Source organism: Planococcus citri, chromosome 2 (assembly GCF_950023065.1).
Source record: "Planococcus citri chromosome 2, ihPlaCitr1.1, whole genome shotgun sequence".
Classification (NCBI taxonomy): domain Eukaryota; kingdom Metazoa; phylum Arthropoda; class Insecta; order Hemiptera; family Pseudococcidae; genus Planococcus; species Planococcus citri.
The window spans coordinates 47,563,005-47,583,533 of NC_088678.1; the positions used below are offsets into that span (position 1 = coordinate 47,563,005).

General features: G+C 34.8%; 1 protein-coding gene and 1 long non-coding RNA gene across 2 annotated transcripts in view; both read right to left on the reverse strand.

The window, feature by feature from the left end:
* The window catches only part of RhoGEF64C (Rho guanine nucleotide exchange factor at 64C), a 163,796-nt gene that overhangs the window by 98,261 nt on the left and 45,006 nt on the right, over positions 1-20,529 (reverse strand). The gene's annotated exons all lie outside the window — the stretch shown is intronic.
* Positions 4,479-7,736, reverse strand: LOC135836163 (uncharacterized). The gene is made up of 4 exons (XR_010557005.1): positions 6,327-7,736; positions 5,188-5,521; positions 4,952-5,025; positions 4,479-4,869 (listed from the first exon to the last, which is right to left on the reverse strand). It is a non-coding gene; the product is annotated as an uncharacterized LOC135836163 (long non-coding RNA).

Below are 20,529 nucleotides of genomic sequence, written 5' to 3' on the forward strand. Positions count from 1 at the left end.
ATGTCTAGAATTTTTAATTCACAAAACAAACTAAAAGTTTGAAAAATTCTACTCGAGTTTACAACCCAAAAAACGCTATAAAATACTCAAAGTAAAAATCTTTTTGGAACTTTCTTCGTAAATTAAAAATGATAAAATTGAAAACTTCAGCGCAGATCTGAAACCAAGTGTCAAAATCTTGAATACCCATCAAATCATTCATAAAAATTGGAAAACTGATAATCAACTGAAAAATGATTAGATTCAGGCTAAGCGGAAAAAATTGAATTTTTTTTAGTAATCAACAAATTTGTCCCATAAAACCCGCAAAAAATTAAACCATCACACATTTTGAATTTTTTTTTAAAAAATATTTCAGTATTACCGATGATTTAAGATTCAGATTATTTCGAAATTTGGAAAATATTATCTAAACTAAAATGAGATCAAAATTGAAAATTCACACTTTTTTCAAAACCTCAACGAAATAATCTCAGCTACTAAAAAACCAAAACTCGAAAGTGAATTAAGTATAGAATAAAAAGTTCGAAAAAACTTCAGAAGAATAATAATAAAAATTCCTAATTTTTCGCCTACCTAATTCTACACATTTCGAGAAAATGATTTTTTTTTACCTTAAAAGAAAAATAGAAAAATATAACAAAAAAAAAAATACTTAAGATAAAAATGAATCAACAAAAACGTTGAAAAACTAAAAAATAAAAAAGCTTTGGCAATTAAATGACTAGAAAAAATAATAAAAAGCTGAAAATTATATTTTCAGAAAAAAGTAAAATATTTTTGGTAACTAAATAATAATCAAAAAACAATTAAAAATTAAAACTGAGTATTTCGATAAAAAATAAAAAATCTTTGGTTTCGTAAAAATTAAAATTAACAAAAAATTGAAAAAATTATCGAAATAAATCACGACCTGATAAAAACCAAAATAATAAAATAATTTAAAAAATTGTAAAATATTGTATCTTTGGCTACATTTTCAAAACAAAATATAAAAAATAACCCCCTACTGCTCTAATAATCCAAAAACCACTAATTTTGTCCGATTTTGAATCGTTTTAAAAGTTTTAAATACTCCTAAAAGGAATAATCAAGACCCAGTAAGCGGTATTTGAATCGAATAAACTATAAGTTTTACACAACTTTTAGTTGAAAAATGAATTCATTTTTGAAAAGGATGAAAAAATAATTATTTTTTCAATAAATAACTAATCATAGAAATGTTTGAAAATTTTATTTTTTCAGACGGAGATGAAGATCTTATTGTGCGACGAGTGTACGGAACCGTTGGCCGAGCCAGGGGAGCACGCTCCAAAGGACGAGAATGGGGTGAAGAAAGAGGATCCACCGTATGTAACGGTTTGTAAACATGCGTATCATTGGGGATGTATCCACTATCTTTTCAACACGACTACAACCCCCTCTCGCATCATTTGCCGACATCCTATGTGCAATCGAAGTCTGACTAACTTTGACTTTGTTCAGTTAGAATGTCCAACAAGGACACAAGTGGTAAACCAACCCCCTAACAACGAGCACATCAGGCAGATGAGATCGACGATAGGTCAGCTCCAAAAAGAAATGGAAGTTCTAAAAGAACTAATCAAAAACTTACAATCGAAAAATGAGAAACAGGCAGCCGAACTGAAAGAAAAAATCGATGCAAACGCCGTGCTTTCGAGCTCATTGACCGATCTAGAGCGCCGATTCAATCTTCTAATGGAGCAAAAATTGAATCAGTACATTCAAGCTGGACCATCGACCCCCTCCTCTTCGATTACATCAGGATCGTACCCGAAAATTCCAGCTTTAATGGAATTAGGTACTTCGTACGTAGGACCGCCAGAGTACGATCTCACCGGCGAACCCCAGCGTCAGATCCGATTCGACGCCCCGGGTGTTGAACCTATGGATACGATGAGCTCGCAAATTTCGATTCCTCAAAAAATTGAGTACTCAACACCGCTGAATCAGTTGTACCCGACGCAAGAGTATTATAGAGATCGCAGTTCATCCTTACCTTCAGCGAACCGAGGAAGACGAGGAATCAACGAGCGAAGAGTATTCAGGATGCCGCGAGGTACTACGAAGCGAGGCCCGCCACCGAGAGCGCAATCTCCGCGCGAAAATGAGCCCGAAGTACCCGAGGAAAAGAAAAACCCATCCGCCGAACAGCCCCGGTACCACAAAAAATACCTGTCGCGTTTTGGCAGATCTTCCAACGAACTCGAGCCCTATTATCCAATGAACGCGTACCCGTTTTATTTCACCGCCGCGGGCAGACAAGACAAAGCTAAAAACATTCACATGGTACTTTTTATGAATCAAGCGATGATGATCGGGGACGGACATATTCATGCGATGGTACATTGCATGGTTGATGAAGAAAAATATGGCCAATATCTCGATAATACCATCTATCGGCGAGACCTCTTAGCGTCTGATCTCTTTCGATTACTCGATTCAATGATAATATTACCGAAAAAATTATTTATCTCGATCGGTAATTTTGATGTGGTCTGCAATACATCTTACGATGACTTCACCGATGAAATGACGAAGATCGCGGATCTCCTTAAAGAGAAAAAAGTGATGGAGCTGATTTTAGCACCATTAGTGCACACGCCCCAACACAATAACATCGCTTTTGACCACATCAAATTGGCACTGGAAACAGACTGGGGATTGTTAGCAGGTGCGAAGACGACGCGAGTAGACGAATTTTTCGAGCAACTGGATAAAATCCCACCGCCCAGAGATGAATTTGGTCCATATCACAACATCAAACGTTACGAAGAAATTTTGGACAAATTGGCCGAAAAATTCATCCCCCTTCCAATTTCTCTGCAAGAAAAAATCAAGAAAGGGAAAGTACTTCAGCCACCGAGTAAAGATCGACGACGCATTGAAATGCTCCGAAAGGGCCTAATTTCAAAAGACACCGAATCAAAGCCGACCATGTCAGTCCAACCAACCATCAAACAGGAAAAAATGGAAACTGACGATAAACCCTACACTCCGGATCAGTTGGCCGAATTAAAACGGATCGAAATAAGAAAGAAATTAATCGAACAGAAAACAGCTGAAAATGCCCAACTAGGCAAATCCGATGAGCACCCTGTAGGAGCTTCGACCAGCTCAGAATTGGCACCCGAAGATGCGCAAAATACGACACCGCAAATGCCAATTTTGACCCCTCGTACCGACTTAAATCCGGCCACGCTGAACATGTCATCGACCTCCGCTCAGGCTATTAACCTGCCAGAAGTGACGCTTACCGCTATTAACGGTCAACAGGTGATACCACCCCTCACCTTTGGGATGAACTGGCAAACATTATTTGACCAGCATGCGCAGAGTTGGACCCAAGAAATGGAGCACCAAACCAGCGCGACGACAAATGAGTCTGAACAGGCTCCAAAAACACCGAACGTGTCGCTCACTGAAGAGCCCATCGTCATCTCTAGTGACGAGGAGAAAAAAGAGGGCTAATGGCTCATATTTCAACGCTCTATCGACTCAAGGTAAATTGCACAGAGTTTCTTGAATTTTTTATATCGCGTAAAAAATACCCAAATATTTGAACTACTTTTTCAAAAAACTCGAATTTTGGAAGAAATACCATCCAAAAATTACCTAGGTACAAATACGATTAAAAAACAAAAAAATTCGAACTAAAGTACCAAAATTATAAAAAAAAAAAAAAAGAAAAAAACCCCAAAACATGTCGATATGAGCAAAAATGACCCTCTCAAAAAATGTAAAAATCAATCACGTTATTTTTCCTTCAATTTTGTTATTTTTTAATTTCAAATCAGCTTCGAAAGCTTTTATTTATTTATTTATTTTTTTTTCTGAGCTAAATTTCTCTGAAATAGAAAGGAAAAAGTCAAAACTTATAATTTTTCGTTTTTTAGATTTTCTGAAGTTTTGAATAATTTTATTTATTGTATAAAAAGTGATTGATTACAAAAAATTACCCTCTAAATTTTTTTTAGAAAAATCAGACTGATTTTTTAATGGAAAATGGTTTGAATTAAATTAAATAAAAACTCGAAATATTCGCGAATTTTCTACCTCTTGACTCAGTTTAAAAAGCACAATTTTGGCTTTAAAAGTGCTTAGGTAGTCTTCAAAAAATAAAAAAAAATAAAATCGTCGTAAAAAAGACCACCCAGCTGGAAGACAACATCCACCTTCCCACAACCGGTACCGTTACGCTCACGACCTTCACCAGTAACCTAGTAACCGCCAAAACCACCTAAAAAACTGTGTCAACCTAGATTCCATTTTCCATTCATCGATCCGACCATTAAAACGACCCATAGAGTAGAAAAAATGAACATCCAAAAATGTAAATAAAGTTAAGATGTAATTTATTGAATATTTATTGATAATTTTTTTTTTTTTCCATTACAAAAAACTCTACGCATTAATTTATCTATACATTTGTATAATTAGGTTATAAAATAGCACAAAATATTTTTTTTTAAAAAAAAATTTTTTTTTTTTACAAACATACAAAATTTGTACTCTAAAACTACGATACAATAATACATGTATGTAAATTTTTCTTACAAACTTAAAATAAATTCAATTTATTTTTTGAATGTTTACAATTATCTTTTTTTATTTTTTACAAACTTATATTAACGTAAAATACGTTTACAGAATCAAAAAATTCAAATTCAAAAAAATTTTTTTTTTCCAAAAATTTACAAAAATTTTAATTTTATTTTTTTTAAAATTCTTTTTTTAATTTTTTTTAATTTTGTAACAAAGATATCACATTCAGGGCACAGAAGGCCATGTTGACTCAGACCGTAGACGGATAACATTCCTTTCAAAAATCTAGCTATCTTTGTCTTCCTGTGGAACAAAAATGGCATAAGTTTACTCAAATTTTATTTTTAATTTCTATCTAAAATTATTTTCTAAAAGAAAATACAACCTGGAAAAGAAGTCCATGAGCCAAGAAAAAGGATCTGTGCATTATTAGTTAAGGAAATCTTCTTTGCCTTCTTACTGGAACAAAAAGAATTAGGTTAGAACTCTCTAATTTTAAAATTAAAATTAAAATTATCATTTTAATTATCATTTTTCCTACTTATTTTTTTTTACAACTAATTTAAACTACATAATCGTAAAAATGCTATAAAAATAAGCCAAATTTTTAGATTTACTCACCTTATTGTAAATACGAAAAATATCCCAACAGACTGGTTCAACTTTGGCTCAATCCTATTTTAAGTTTCACCCATCTTTCTCTGAACTGGTCCTAAACAAAAACAACATTTTTTATTTAATTTATTTCATAACTTTAAAATTTTTTTTTAGAAATAAAAAATGTACAGATATTTTAAATCGATCATGTGTTTAAATTAGACTGATTAATCCTAAGAAACAAAAATGCTCTTAAATTTTACATTATTTAATAAAAATGTAAATATGTTTTTGTACTTATCTTTAGTTTTTGATAAACAAAGTAATTCTCTTGCCATCGTCGTTGACCAAAATACACCTGTAAAGAAGAAGAAAAAAACTTGAAATTAACTATGAGGAATAAGACTGACTAGAAATTAATTTATTCTTAATTAACTATAAAACAACGTTAAACAAATAAAAAAGAAGAAAAACAACGTTGCTTAGAATTAAGTTTGTTTAGGTACATTCCTACTTATTTTTATAATTTTTCTTAAAAAGTTATTTTCCTTTTAAACTTTTTTAAATTTTTTCAAAAATTTTTTTTTTTAATTTGTTTTATGTTTCATCGAATAGTGGTGGTAAGTAGTTTCGCTTTCAACCGAACTCCGTGTACAACAGAAAGGTAGCGCAATTTTTTCCAAAAACTTAGCACTCTATCAGAAAATCCAAATGCCAAAATTTTAATTTTTTTTGAAAAATGAACACTTTTTCAAATAGAAAAACAATTCATTTTTCCTCAACCTTTTTTTTTTCATTTTTCAAACTTCCCTAAAAAACAATTCTTTTTTGGATTTTGAAGAAATGACAATTTTTCTAATAGAAAAATAACTCACTTTCTTCAAAGTTTTTTCGAATTTTTTAATTTTTTTTTTCTTTTTTTCTTATCAATGATCAGTTTTGAACATTTCAAAGTGCATCAATAATTACATCAAAACTTGATAAAATTACCTTTTTCTTTTTTTTTAGAATTTTTTTTAATTTTTTGAACTTTTTCTTTTTTCAATTTTTTTTAAACTATAAAAACTCTACTCAAATTATTCAATGAATGACTTTCCAATAGAAAATCATCCATTTTTCAAAATTTTTAGTAAAAACAATAGCTATACTCAAGCCAACCTTACCAGCAATTTTTTCTTCAAAAATTCTTGGTCAGACTATCCAAAGACAACAAAGCCAAACAACCACGAACTTCTTGAGCTTTTTTCATCTTCTCCTGAAATCATAAAATTGAGGAAGGGTACCTTTTAGATTAACCCTTCCCCTCAAAAATTAAATCGTACTTAAATACTTACCATTTCGGCCATGACCCTGCTGCGGAGTGACCAGATCAAAGGTAGCTTCTGGATTGATTTATTGATATCTTGACTTCGGTCAAATATTGATGGTCAATTGTAGTTACTCTTTATCAGTAAGAGTCAACTCACCAGCACACTCAAAATCCACCTCACTTTTGGAATTATAATAAAAACCAAAGAGTTTCAAAATTTATTTTGGGATTACTATTCCCCGCATCACTCAAGCAAAGTACGGGGGGCAATAGGGTCACATCCAGTGAAGCACAATGTCACCTTTTTTCAAAATTTCCGTGCTTTCCTCTACATTTCCTCAGGGGATACTTTAGAAGTAAACCCACGTTAGGGGCAAATGTAAGGGGACAATATGCCTTCACTGGCTAGACAGGGATATTCATCGTATCTCTCTCAGTGGGATTATAAATCTTTCATCTAAAGGAAGTACTGGAGAATCCAATCAATAGTTCGATTCTACAGTACTTTACGTAGATGAAAGCATATACTCGATGCACTTAGGTAAGGTGTTAAGTACGTGGGAACCACCCAAGAGGTGTTTTCACATCGTTCCATTAAGGGCAGATGTGAAAAGCTCACAAGTTCGTAAAGCTCAATTCCTTCTCGACTCGAGGCTAGAAGCCAAGTTGAGATGGAATTGATCTTCACTTGTCGATTCGCGCTTCGTCTGGTAGGTCTGACCGCGGAAAAGTAATAAGGCCACTCACTCCTACGTAAGAGTTGTGCTTGAGTCCCAAGTCCTCTGCCTTAACGTTCGTGTTTAAGGGAGAGTATTCGCGTTTAAACTTAAGTCCTAAATTCGCTACCCAACGCGGGCAATTTGATAGTTACACGTAGGTGGGTAAAAGCGATCCTACTTACGCCACTATTTGGTGGAATATATATTGGTTATACGCGTAGAGTTTTATATGTTTTAGACTTAAGTTTCGTGTTGTAATTTTATTCCAAAATTATAATACACTTTTCGTGTTTATCGTGTGTTCTTATTTCGCGTGCGGTTCGAATTAATACAAGGTAAACTCGACTAAATCTGTTTAAATTTATACATATTGGTGTTGTAAAAGCTGAGCTAGCAGCGGGTAAGTACTATTTTAAAAGGTGATATATTACATCTCTTAGGGAGTTAGATTCATCCTGACCTACTAGGGAAATATTCTTATCCTCCTATCATTGGCAACGCCTCTATTTATCTATTTAACAATAGTGGGCATAAATATAGACCCCCTCAGCTAAAAGAATCAATTGTTTTCGACACACAACAATTTCAAATTTTCAAAACTCCGAGTTCTAGACGAGGGGGTGGGGGGGGCTCAAACGTTGACCAATTTGAAAATTTTCCCGCGTCATACTGAGGTCATTTCGCCGTGATTTTTTGCTGGGCTCCATCAAAACTCGAAAAAAGTTGAAAAACGACTCGCCCTAATGTTAACATACTGACCTTTATCATTTCAATTTTTTGTTTTTCACATTTTCCGACTCCTTTTGAACGTCTGTATTTGTAGGTAAAAAAAATGAAAATCAATCATTTAAAAATTACTTTTGGCCGTGATCTTTTAAAAAAAGTACTTACAAGGGAGGTGCCTCAGGTGACATGCACAGATTTCAATGATTCTTGCACCATTGGATAGAGGACATCGAACATGGTCTACCACGAAATTTTCAGCCTTCCAGAGCGATTTTTCAATTTTCACGTGGCAATTTTGAAAAATTGGCCAAAAATAGTCGGCGGAGGTCGCATACCGAAACCTCTCATATTATTTGGGCATTTCAATACATATGATGAGACTAGCCCACGGTGAAATTTTCAGCTACTGAAGTTGATATTTCAGCCTTCCATTATTTTGGAATTTCAGTACATATGATGGGACTAGCCTATGATGAAATTTTCAGCTGCTGAAGTTGATATTTTAGCATTCCAGGGCGATTTTTCGATTTTTTCAAAATTGCAATGTGAAAATCGAAAAATTGCCCTGGAAGGCTGAAATATCAACTTCAGCAGCTGAAAATTTGCGGTTAGACTATATGTTCGATGTCCTCTATCCAATGATGCAAAAATCGTTGAAATCGGTGAATGTCACCTGGGACACCTCCCTTGTTAGTTGCCAGATTTTTGCAAATATCGCTGATCAATGGTCTACAACATATTAAGAGTTCAGCCTCTTTGGGGGTTGAATTTTCTCATGGAAGAGGATGAGTGTTTCTAGCTCACATTTCCGCTAGGGTACCTTCTACGAAAAAATTGGCCATGTTTGAAAATGTTCCTGGCGAAATTTAAAAAAGAAATTTAATTCACAGATTATTTGAAAAAAAGGGAAAATTTTTATTTTTGCAGAAATTCTCAGAACTTTGATTTTTATTCATAAGCTAGCTACTATGCATCTAAGTTTTTGGTCATACTTATTACCGCAAGAATGCATCCCACGAAAAAATTGTTTTTTTGTTTCAAAAAATCTATTATTATTTCCTAACCGACAGTTTTTTCAAATAAATTCATATTCACTGATTGAAGTGAGATGGCATGGTTTGGATACTCTTGAGAATTGAAAAAAAACACATTTGACCCAAATTTTGTTTTTAGGTATGGCTTTTTTGCAAACTACAATTTGACAAATTATTGCAATTTTTCGCTTAGCGTATCATGCCTAAATGGTCAATTTTCCAATGAAATGATTTCAAAATTCTACAAAACGGAGGATAAAGTTCACAATTTTTGTTTCAGTCTATTGCTCAATACCCCGTTACCTCAATGTGCTACGAAGGGCGATTCGCATCGATTTAAAATTGCAGTTGAGAAAGACCCATCGTGGAATGAAATTCACCTCGATCGTGATGAATTTCACGATCACGACCGCCTGAAGGCTCCGTTCCACACATATATGACCTTGCCAAAGGGTTCATTGGCGTTAAGATAGGTATGTCTATCTATATCAACGCTAATACCTTTACCATGCGGCGACAGTCTCGAGTTTTGCATCATAAACTCCAAGACTATACACACACATGAGCGTGTATCGTTTCAGTTCAGCAAGTATTTATAAGTAAAGGTATACCTCTACATAATAAGACAATTTACTCGTCAAAATCAACACTATTATAATAATCGGCCCTCATCAACCACACCTTTTTTAATCTCTTTATTCTTATCAACACGAATCCACACGATAATCACCCATTAACAAATAATTTCACAAATTGCATTTATATACCAGTGGATATCTATTCTGGTCGAAGGTAGGTCCAAAACTAAGTCTCAACAGCAGCAATATAATTTAGCAGGCGAATCGCATTAATCAACTGCACAAAGTCAAGTTCAACTCATCATCAACTACCCATCGAACAATTCAAACCTGGAATTAAACTGCCAAAATTAGTTCACCGATTCAGGTACGAAACGACCTAACGTATAGATAACCAAACGGTAGCATTTTGTTGGACATGAAACCAGTTCTCATATATAGCTAGGTATTTTTTTTAGCGTATAAATCGACGCTGCGCTTAATACTTAATAATTATCAGTAAAATTTCAAGCGAACCGACGACTGTTGTGGTCATTTTCTGGTCGGCGATCGCGATCGCGTTTCATTCATTACATACTAGGCTAATGGACTAAACGGACATGCTGGACATGACCGCCAGGGTAATAAATACAAATAAAATCCGCGTCTTATACCTTATAGTACCTACTCTTGGCCAGTAAATATAAGTATGAGAGACCAGCAGTGTAAGAAATAAAACGTGTAAGTGAAAAATATGTCAATGGCAATGACACAGTAGTTAACAATGTCATCGTCCGTAAATTCTTCCGGTGTCGACGCAAGATGAGTATAGTAAATCCTCTTCGTAATACATTAAAAAACTGGACATGGCACTGCGGAACATTATGCGTCCTGTTCGCACAAAGATACCTACATTTTGCAACTCGAGCTCATCCACAGATGGTGAAATTATCAACTACAAAGATCGATTGATGGAACTTGAACGTCGTAAAAAAAATTAAAAAAAGGCTCATCATGCTCAAAAAGAATACTCGGCCAAGATACACCATCGCACTTCGCAGGTTGGCGGGATGACTCGGTAATATAAATTTGTACAATCTCCGTGATGTAATTCGAGTCGTCGTAAAAACACGTATAAATATACTTTTTAATTATCCATTCATCTTGGCGAGAAGAATATGTAATAAAAGTCGAACGATAAAATCATCTATAACGCTCGTAAGTCGTATTCTAAAAGCTGAGTAATTCAACGACGAAAAATTTCATGCTTCGAACTCGGTCATTCGTCGCATAAGTACACGCAACCAGTTACATGGACAAACGATGGTCGCGTCAATTTAATTTGCAGAGCAGAAGAGGACGATGGCGATGGCGATGGCGTTGCTGGAAGATCATAAAAATAGCTACCTGGTAACCTTGCTCGGTAAATCCAAAGTGTAGGTATAATTTTAACGCGACATGAAAGAAAATTTTTCTCAAGTTTATTAACATGTCACACAAATGGGCGCACGAAGGATGGTCCGCCGAATTACCTAATTCTCTACATTACCTACCTACGCGTGTAAATTCACCAGAGCACAACCGACTCTGGGAATGTGCGTCACATGCCAAAGTCTCAGTCTCGAACAGAAACATAGAGACAGAGAGAGAGAGGGGGGGAAAGAAAGATTAAATTCAACACGCGAGAGTATTTTCTCAATAAGTAAGTAGCATATGTTTAATAAAAGTTCATCGTTAATCGATTCAACACTGTCCTCAATACAGATAGATTCAGGACATCAAGGAGTCGCCTGTAAATCTAAACAATACTACGTGAGTAAAAATTATAACACCGACGTACCTATATGGTTTTTATCCATCCACGTTGACATTTCTTTTAGCGACAATTGCGACCGATTAACATTTTTATTAATTGATGAACTTGATAGATTGACCGGCGACCATGACGTCGCGTCGTCGTCTTAGTGGTAGCTCTCATGCAGTACGTATAGATACAAATACTTTACCTACCTACACTTTTAATACTTTTCTACATGTGTGTACGATTATTGTACGAGATGTCGCATCGAAGCGAAAGCGTCGAAAGTCTCTTTTCAATACATTAATCCCAGTTCACGGTTATCCCTCGTGCTCTCGCTACTCTCGAGGCAATTTTTTAAGCGCCGCTTATTCCATTATATATTTGAGGTCATTTTTTACCTACGTTCTTTGTCATCTGAGGTATGACATTCCAAATCTGGATATGTGCTCTTTGTCAGCATTGTTCGTAAATATACGAAATACTATTTCTACCAGAGAGACCTATACAAACAACAGACAGCAATTGGAGAGTTCCTCGCTGCACAGTTGAATTTGCAAATTCTGTGCGTATCAACTCGACTAATTTCGTAAAAACAGGACAGCTCAGTTGCCTAATAGTTTTCTAATTTACTCGTAATTTGACAGAAATACAACAGAAGCTCGATCATTTTTTGAGGAATAAAAAAAATTACTGTAGAAATTCACATTTTGCCAAAAATGCAACGCAGTCAAAATCAATAATCAAAATCAGCAAAAATCAAAGTTGAACTTTTTTACTCTAAAAGGCCAATTTTTCAGCAACAATACGAAAGTTGAAGGCTATCGTTCAACCATTTTTTTGACCCCCTCATCAACTGTATTCTCAAAATGGGACCTCAACGGCCCTGATGGTAGAAATTTCAGGTAAGTCACTTTTCAAACTTTTGTGTTACGGCGTTTTGAAGTACCTATCAGAATGCTCCAATTTAGTAATGAATTTGAATTTCATCAAAGTAATGATTGGAAATGCATCACACAACATCCCACAAACACAACTTGAGGCATAGTAGAAAAAAATGAAGAGATACGCCAGTCACGAGTTGAAAAGTCACTCTTTTAGTGAAAAAAACAAACAAAGAATCGAAAAATTAGTGTTTCGCAACAACTTGAATTCGATGAAAATCGATTATTATATGATGACATAATGAAAAATGTTTGCATTCTAAATAGTTAACGATGTTGAAATTTTTTTCCTGTCGCCTCACATTTGGTCTCGACTCATTTCTCTCCCCTCCTCTTTTTTTTAAAGGCCATTTTAACCATAAAAAATCGATTTTTTTCAAAATCTAAATGGACTACATTTTTCTACTCCTCAGTGTGAATTTAATTCAACCCTAAACTCATTTTTTAAAAAAAATGACATACCTACCTGGTTCTTTCCATGGACCCTTCAAATATGGGAAAATTTTAGAAAATTTGAATTAACGTGTGGCGATCGTTTGTAAGGTTTGTGCCCCATTCTCGTCATTAAACGACATTTCTTTTGATTTTTGCAACATTTGGCTTGAATTAAGAGATGATTATCAAAAAATTACATTTCAAGTAATTTTTGTTAAGTTCGCCTCAATTTTACTAAACATTATAGATAATTTTCAGTCATTTGCATGCCAAATTTGCAATTTCATCTGCGATACTTCATGAAATCTTTGCCAACTTTTATTTCACTCAATCTCAGATATTTGATTAATTTTATTGGAACCTAATGTTTCCTAATCTATGCATATAAAACTTTCATAAAATTGTTCTCAAATTCCCAAATTATTTCATCAATTTTTGACATTTTTTATCGTTTTTACATCATTTTGAGAAGTCAGATCGTTGTTCCATAGAATTTTTGATAAAACTGCCATTTCATCAATTTTTTGGCACTTTCATAAATTTTTAAAACGTCTTTGCACTTTTTATGGAATACTTGCATTTTTTGCGTTTCATCCAATTTTGGTGATAAGGATCAATTTTTCATCAATTTCTGCAACTTGTTTGATTGTGAGCAGTTCTGAGATATTTTACTTCAAGTTTCAGGAAATATTTCATCTTTCTATCATTTTCAAAGTACATACAATTTTCATGATATTCTACACAATTTGTAAGCAATTTTTGCCAAGTTTACTCAATTGTGGTTATTTTTTTTATGATATTTTCTGCAATAATTTTAACAAATTTTCATTCAATTTTGAGAGTATACCTAATCAATTTTTAGTGATATAGGCAACGTTTTGCAAGATTTTACTCAAATAGTGTCAATGAAGTTCTACCAATTTTTGATTATTCTTACAGGATATGCATTTTCATAGAAATTTTAGTAAATTTCAACAGTTTTTATGACATTTAAACAAATTACTGGGAAATCAATTTAACACTGTATTTTCATAACATTTTCTGCATTGTTGACAAATTCTCATTCAATTTTGAGAATAACTTTCTTAACATTTCTTCAAATTTTCACCCAAATTTCGAAACACCTGATCGTTTTGAATATGTACATATATGTATTCGGTATTGCATTCACTTTTTGATAGGGATCTGAACTGCCTTTTTTGGAAAAATTTCGTTAGAATTTGCAAATTATCGCCGAATTAACGAAACGCATGTAATCATTTATAACTAGGTAGGTATCTATCCACTGTAGGTAATTTAATTAGTCGTATCTTGCGATAGTATCTGTATAGGAATTTTATTACGACGATCATTTGCTGTATCCAATGTATCCATGTACAAAGGCCATGCATAATATACGATAACGGTGTTTGCTCCATTTTCACAATGCTGTCTCGTCATTGTACATGTACTATTACTACACGCGGAATGCGAGCTCAGCCAAGAGATGCATTCAGCACGCAAGTACGTATATTATGCGCATCAATCAGCCGAAGTCGTTGATTTTCGCCTCACTGTGTATTAGTAAATTCGTGATACCGAGTTGATCTTTTTTTTCTTCTTCTTACAATTAAACGTGATGATGCGCGGCGTTTCGGTATGGATCGTGACCACTCGAAGAGAAACTTTTCAAAGCTCCTCGTAAGTATTGAAAAAGAATACTAGAAGAGAGCTTCCGTTTTCACGAGCATTGACCGAAGGGATGGAGAGTGTAGCAGGTGGGAGGATGATGGATGGCGATGGCGTTAATTAATCGGCTTACAAATTGAGAAAAGAAATCACCATAATGCGAGGTGTCCGATACGTATATGTACTCTCGCATTGATAACTAAACAAAAAATTTAAATACGGAGTGAATTAATTGTAAAAGATTGAAGTTCTTGTTGCGTTGATAAGGCATATATGTATACTCGGATATTATACTGGTTGCACAATCTCTTCCTCATCGAAGTCCATTGTTTTTATGGCATTACGAAAGCTTTAGGATTTGTTAATTAAATCTCGGATGTAGATTTTTTTTCACTCTACTCTTTGTTCCGTATGATGTATTTATAGGTCATGCGAAAAAGTTGGGTTTGGTATTTTTTTTTTTAGTACTTTTTTTTTAATTGTAAGGATTAAAGTACTCGTTTACATAAAAATTGCATCATCTTAAGGTTGTCATGAGTAGGCCATCGAATTGATTGCAACCTCTGTGATGATAGAAGATAGATTACAGGGGGGTCCTCGCGTTGATTGTTGTTGGCTGGTAATTGAAGGGTTTTAAAGTCGCGGTTGCGGTATTATAGGTACGAATACGGCTACGCAAATTGATGCAATTTTATGAAAATTTACCTAGATGTTGTTTTCTTGCTGGAGGTTTCGTGTGCATGAATAAAGTAGAACAGGCGATGGTGTCACGATACTTGGTTCTCATAAGCGAATGATCATCTGATTTGTCAAAAGAATGAGTTGAAGGTCTCCTAATTAAATGTTTGCCATAAGTTGCAAAGAAGTGAGAAATGAAACGAACGATTAATTTCTGATTTTGAAGATGGGGGTTTTAAAATGCACTTGGAGTGTCGCTGATTGTGAGCTGTAGATTGAAAAAATTTCGAAATCAGCATTTCTCGCATTCCATAATTTTTCGATGTGAGTTGATCGGTGTACTTTATGGATAAAAAAAAATTTTCAGCATTTGGATACCTATTTTGACCAATGATGATATTCGAGAGCCGGTATGGATGTTTAATGAGGTCAAATTAGCAACAATCAATTTACCATTTCACTTTTGATTTTTTGTAAATCAAAATTTAAAGCCCTAATGGGTTTCTCAAGGCTCAAAGGTGTTGAGATTCCACCAACAGAAAATTAATTCGTCGAAAAGATTGTAAAGACTGATCTTCACTTTGGAGTTTTTCCAATTTTCAAATGATTCTTTCAACTTTTGTTGAGTATAATTATGACAACTTCAGCTTTCATCACGAGAGTTCGGCTGAAATTGCATAAAAACGATGATAAGACTGAATTACTGGTTTTTACGCCGGAGAACCTTATTTCTGGCCACATTTGCATTAAAATCAAGTTCAGAAGCTCAATTTTGACATAAATGCGGACAATGATTTTTTCAGGAGGAGGGAGGGGTTTCAAAACCGTAGGCAAATGTTGAAAATTACAATTTTTCTTCAGAACACGTTGATAGTCAGAATATACTAAACTTAGAAAGAAGATTACCAGAGCTTCATGCTGTTCAGTCTCTTATTTAAAAATTTAGGCTTCAAAAAATAAATTTTCTCTTACACTCATGTCAAAAGAGGTCATAAAACGCACAATTTTTTGGATTCTGAGTACGTTTTTTAAAAATTTTGTCACCGTTTTCAGTTCAAGTGAAATTGCACTTTCATCATTGCTCAATTGTTTTCTGCATTTAGTTTGCAGTTTCATGAATTTTCAATTCAACCAATATAGAAAAACACTTGACATCGAACTCAAATTTCTCACAAAGGAGGATACGACATGTGCGAAATTTGATTTTTGGTGAATTTTTGAAAATCAAATCTGGGTGAAGAATAAAGGAAAATCATAATTTCGCCATAATAACCTAAAAAGCTAAAAATTGGAGTATACTTGGATTTCGACCCCCCCCCCTATTCCAGCTTTTCAACTTCCTTGGGTAAAATTTTCAGAAAATGTCAACTTTCAGGAAAACTGATGAAAGTTCCAGAAGTGCTCAAAACTGTTCAAAATCATTTTCAATTGATTCGACGAGGGTGGGGAAGGGTGTAAAAATTAGGGTAAGTATTATACGCCAAATTTCATCTTTCTAGGTTAATTTGGTAAAATTTTGGGTTTCCCTGTTTTTGGCGTAAATTTGATTCACCAAAAGTGAAAAAGCCCTTGGCATCTGAAATTTTAGCTGGTGATGTATTTTTTAATGCTTTCTCGATTTAGCTTTGTTCGATGCAAAGTTTTTTTGCTCGTTGAGATATCTTTCTAGTTGGAAATTTTTTTAAACCGATATCATCGCTTCATTTTCTGCATTTTGAGAGCAATGTCCTCACTGCTGCGGACTAATAATGGTAACTGTGACCCTGGCTACAAACCAGTCAGTGGACACAAAATTACTATTAACAGTTCACATCGTCATATGCAATGCAGTCGTTGCATCATTAATTTAAAAAAATTATCATAGATATTAATAATAATTTCATTCTCGATGTCAGTACACATCCATCTTTGCTTATTAAAATGACTCCGCGTTCTTATACCGTTGCTCTATTGATAAATAAACAATTATTACTGTAAGGTTTTTACACCTCATCCCACAAAAACAACTCCAACTCGAGTAGGAGTCTACAACTCCACGCAAACACAATACCAATAGTGTAATACTGAGGAGACAACTGAAACATCAAGTAGATCGCATTACGCCCCAGCCAATCAGCCAAATACGTGAGGGCCAAGTAGCACAAATAGCTAAGGTACATCGCGGTGACAATTAGGTGTGAAAAAATTGTATCGTGTGGTATACCGCCTTACATCGCGTAGGTTTCAAAATAATATGCAGGCACTTCGGTGGTAAAAATTGGCATCTTTGAAAAAAAAAATATCGCTATTAACAATGGCATAATATTAAAATAAAGAGCCGCATGCATAACGGATCGTTGTGCACGGCACGGGCAAGCTACATGAAAGCAAACGCGTGGGATACGCTACCGAGGCTGCCATGTAAATAAGTCACGAAAAAGAAAGTGAACTGTATGAAGAAGGAAAAAAAGAACAAAATAAAGAAGTCCGAGTCCGATGACTTAGCCATGGTTAGCACACTGTGAGCTCACAACCAACGTATACCTAGATGCATCATTTTAACCTCTTCACTTACCATATTCCATAGCTGGTAAGGCACCGAGTAAAATAGCTCTAAAAATGCGCCAGTTTATCTGATCAAACGTGCGAGATACTTATATTTTAATTGTAGCGTTCCAACACGAGCGTTTAAATTATCGAAATGTGTTTTACTTCCTCGTCATTGTCTCAGCTAGGTATTTCTACAGTTCCAGTTCCGCAAATGATCGATACATCATGCTGAGACTATTTTCAAAATACCTACTCACACATTCTGGCACATTCGAATCAATCAGAGCTCCAGTAACCGGTACTATTTCAATGCCATTTCTAACTCGAAATCGTTTTTTTTTTCATCTTCTGGCCCTTGCAAGTCACCAATATTGACAAAACCATCCAATGTACATATAAATCTTTCTCAAACTCACGAGTATACTGTACAGCTATGACTCAACTAATACGTCTGTGTGTAATGACATTTAAGAAAAAACTCTATTTACTCCGAAGAGTACCTATTTATCATCAACCACGTTTTCCAATCTCTTCATGGCACATGCGAGTTCGATTAAATCGTTCTATACTACAGCAAGACACCATAAGCTTAAGCACCACCCTGACCTATTTCGAAAACAAATCCAAAACCAATACGTTACCATTACGACCTAGTAAAGTGCAGCCAAGTGCTGCTGTAAGAACATCTCTTCCCCCGCAAATATACACACCCACCTCTGCCCCAATCAATCAAATTTTATCACATTCAACCATCTACTCGACAATCAAAATTACACAATGTAAAATTTTCAGCTCGCTTCTCGCCGATGTAATTTTTTTTCACAATCAAAACAAAACTTCTTGGTTCTAGCATCGAAATTCCGCCTACGACATTCGCGCCAAATATAGGTAAAGTTTTTTCTCTCATTTCTTCTACTCTGTATCCTGTATCGTAAAAACGCGACAAAATGCAAAACAACGTGACGTAATTTGACCTAAACTATCGGGGGTACGAAAGAAAAAAAAACTGAAACCGGTTCTATTCTCTATGCTTTACAAAGATGGTAAAAACCTGGTTTTCTTAATGCATAACTAGACTATTCCAATTGGTTTCTTCAACTCTTTTATATGGTAGAGGAGATAACGGTTTCAGTGTAATTCTTCCGAAAAAAAAGCACGCCACATACTCTTCAAACGCGTTTTAATATTTGGCAACTTTTTTTCCTTAAGTATAATTATTACGGATTATTCGAAAGATGAAAAAAAGGCTAATAAAATAAGTCGACGAGAGCGAATTGTTGAAACGTGAAAACATTTCAAAGCCAAAATTATAAATTACTCTTTACATTTGCCGCCATCACACACGATGGACCAGGTACTAGTAGGTACACGCACCGAAAAAATTTAATAATGTGTATATAAATGCGTATTTAAACTACAAGGAAAGCAAACGAAGGGAGAGGGGGAAGCTCGTCGGACGCCGACAATAATCTGGTTCATCTTAAACACGAATACATATTTATGCGATACCAGAAAACCAGTATTTCACCCATTTTAGCATTTTTTATGTAAACCTAATTCGTGCGTATAAACGACCATTAGAGTACCGAGCACAACTGTGCTCAAATTACGGAAATCTTATACCTACCTATCGCGAAAATATTAAAAGCATTTACCTATTGCGTAATTGGCGAACAGAGAGCATTTCGTACCAACAATATGTTACTTCAACTATAACCCCGTTAATTTCGTAAAAAAAATATTCCTATCAAGTATTTATTAATCTTATATGTGTTAGGATTACAAATATGTAGCTCACGCAGTTGTATAATAGGATATACTCGTACATTATGTACAGAAGTAGGTAAATATGCAACTATGCAAAGCAAAGTTGCAGATGCATGGAATGTGTAATGTAAATTGTAAAGTATCGTTTGCTTGATCCTAAATCATATAGGTATTGGATTATTGATAGACGACTGAGTAGGAAATTCCTAATCGTGAAGTACCAAATTGAATGAGCGAATTAGGATTCAGAATTTCAGATTGCTGAGATGAGATCGAATATTTGGAAACCATGAATACTCAGATGTCGGAATCCTGGGTTCAATAAAATGAGACAAATCATACAGACGTTACAGAAGAGAACTCTATAGAAGATGAATCAACAATCCGTGGAAATCGAAAAATTCTAGAAAAATCCAACAATATCATTTTCCCGATCACTTTGACCGCTAAAGTTTATTAATCTTCATTTTGAGGAGGACAATCATCCGGCTCTTCAAGTTCTTCGGGCGAATCTTGCCTATCTTGTTCAGGTTCGTCTTCTTGAATCGGTTCTCTTCTAGCCCTCTTGACTGCAAACCGAGGCCCAGTCTGTGGTTGATTCCTTTCCCTCTGCCTTTGTTGTCGTTCTTCTTCTCTTCTAGCTTCTTCCTCTTCAAGTTGCCGGTACATTCTCGCTGCACGTAGAGATTGTATTCGTCGTCTTTCTTCTTCTTCTCGTTCTATTTGCAGCCAGCGTTGTCTCGATAATTCTGCATCTCGTTGTTGTTCATCTCGAATATCTTGGTCAATTTCTGCTCCTAACCTGTCAGTTTCATCAGGTGGTGGCGGTGGCTCATTCGTTTGTATGGTAGGTGGATCGCACGGTGAACGACGAGGACCACTCGGATCTACCAATTCAGACATGCTGACATTGCTGACGCTTTTCTTTTTGGCGGGTTGTTTTTTATTTTCCATTTTTATAGTTTTTTTTTGCAGCGAAAGGTACCTGCTTATTGGATCCAAGACTAAACCATTATTGTTGATGAAGACCATCTTTTCAAAGCTAGTAATATGTAGGTACATATACTTGGAGTAGAAAAAACTTGCATGGCAATGGCAAAAAATGAACATATGAAATCTTTTCTTGAAAATTCTCCGCAAAAGAACCAGTTTCTTGTCTCTAAACTTGGAGTGAAAATCAAAAAAATCTCTAGTTGATGAGT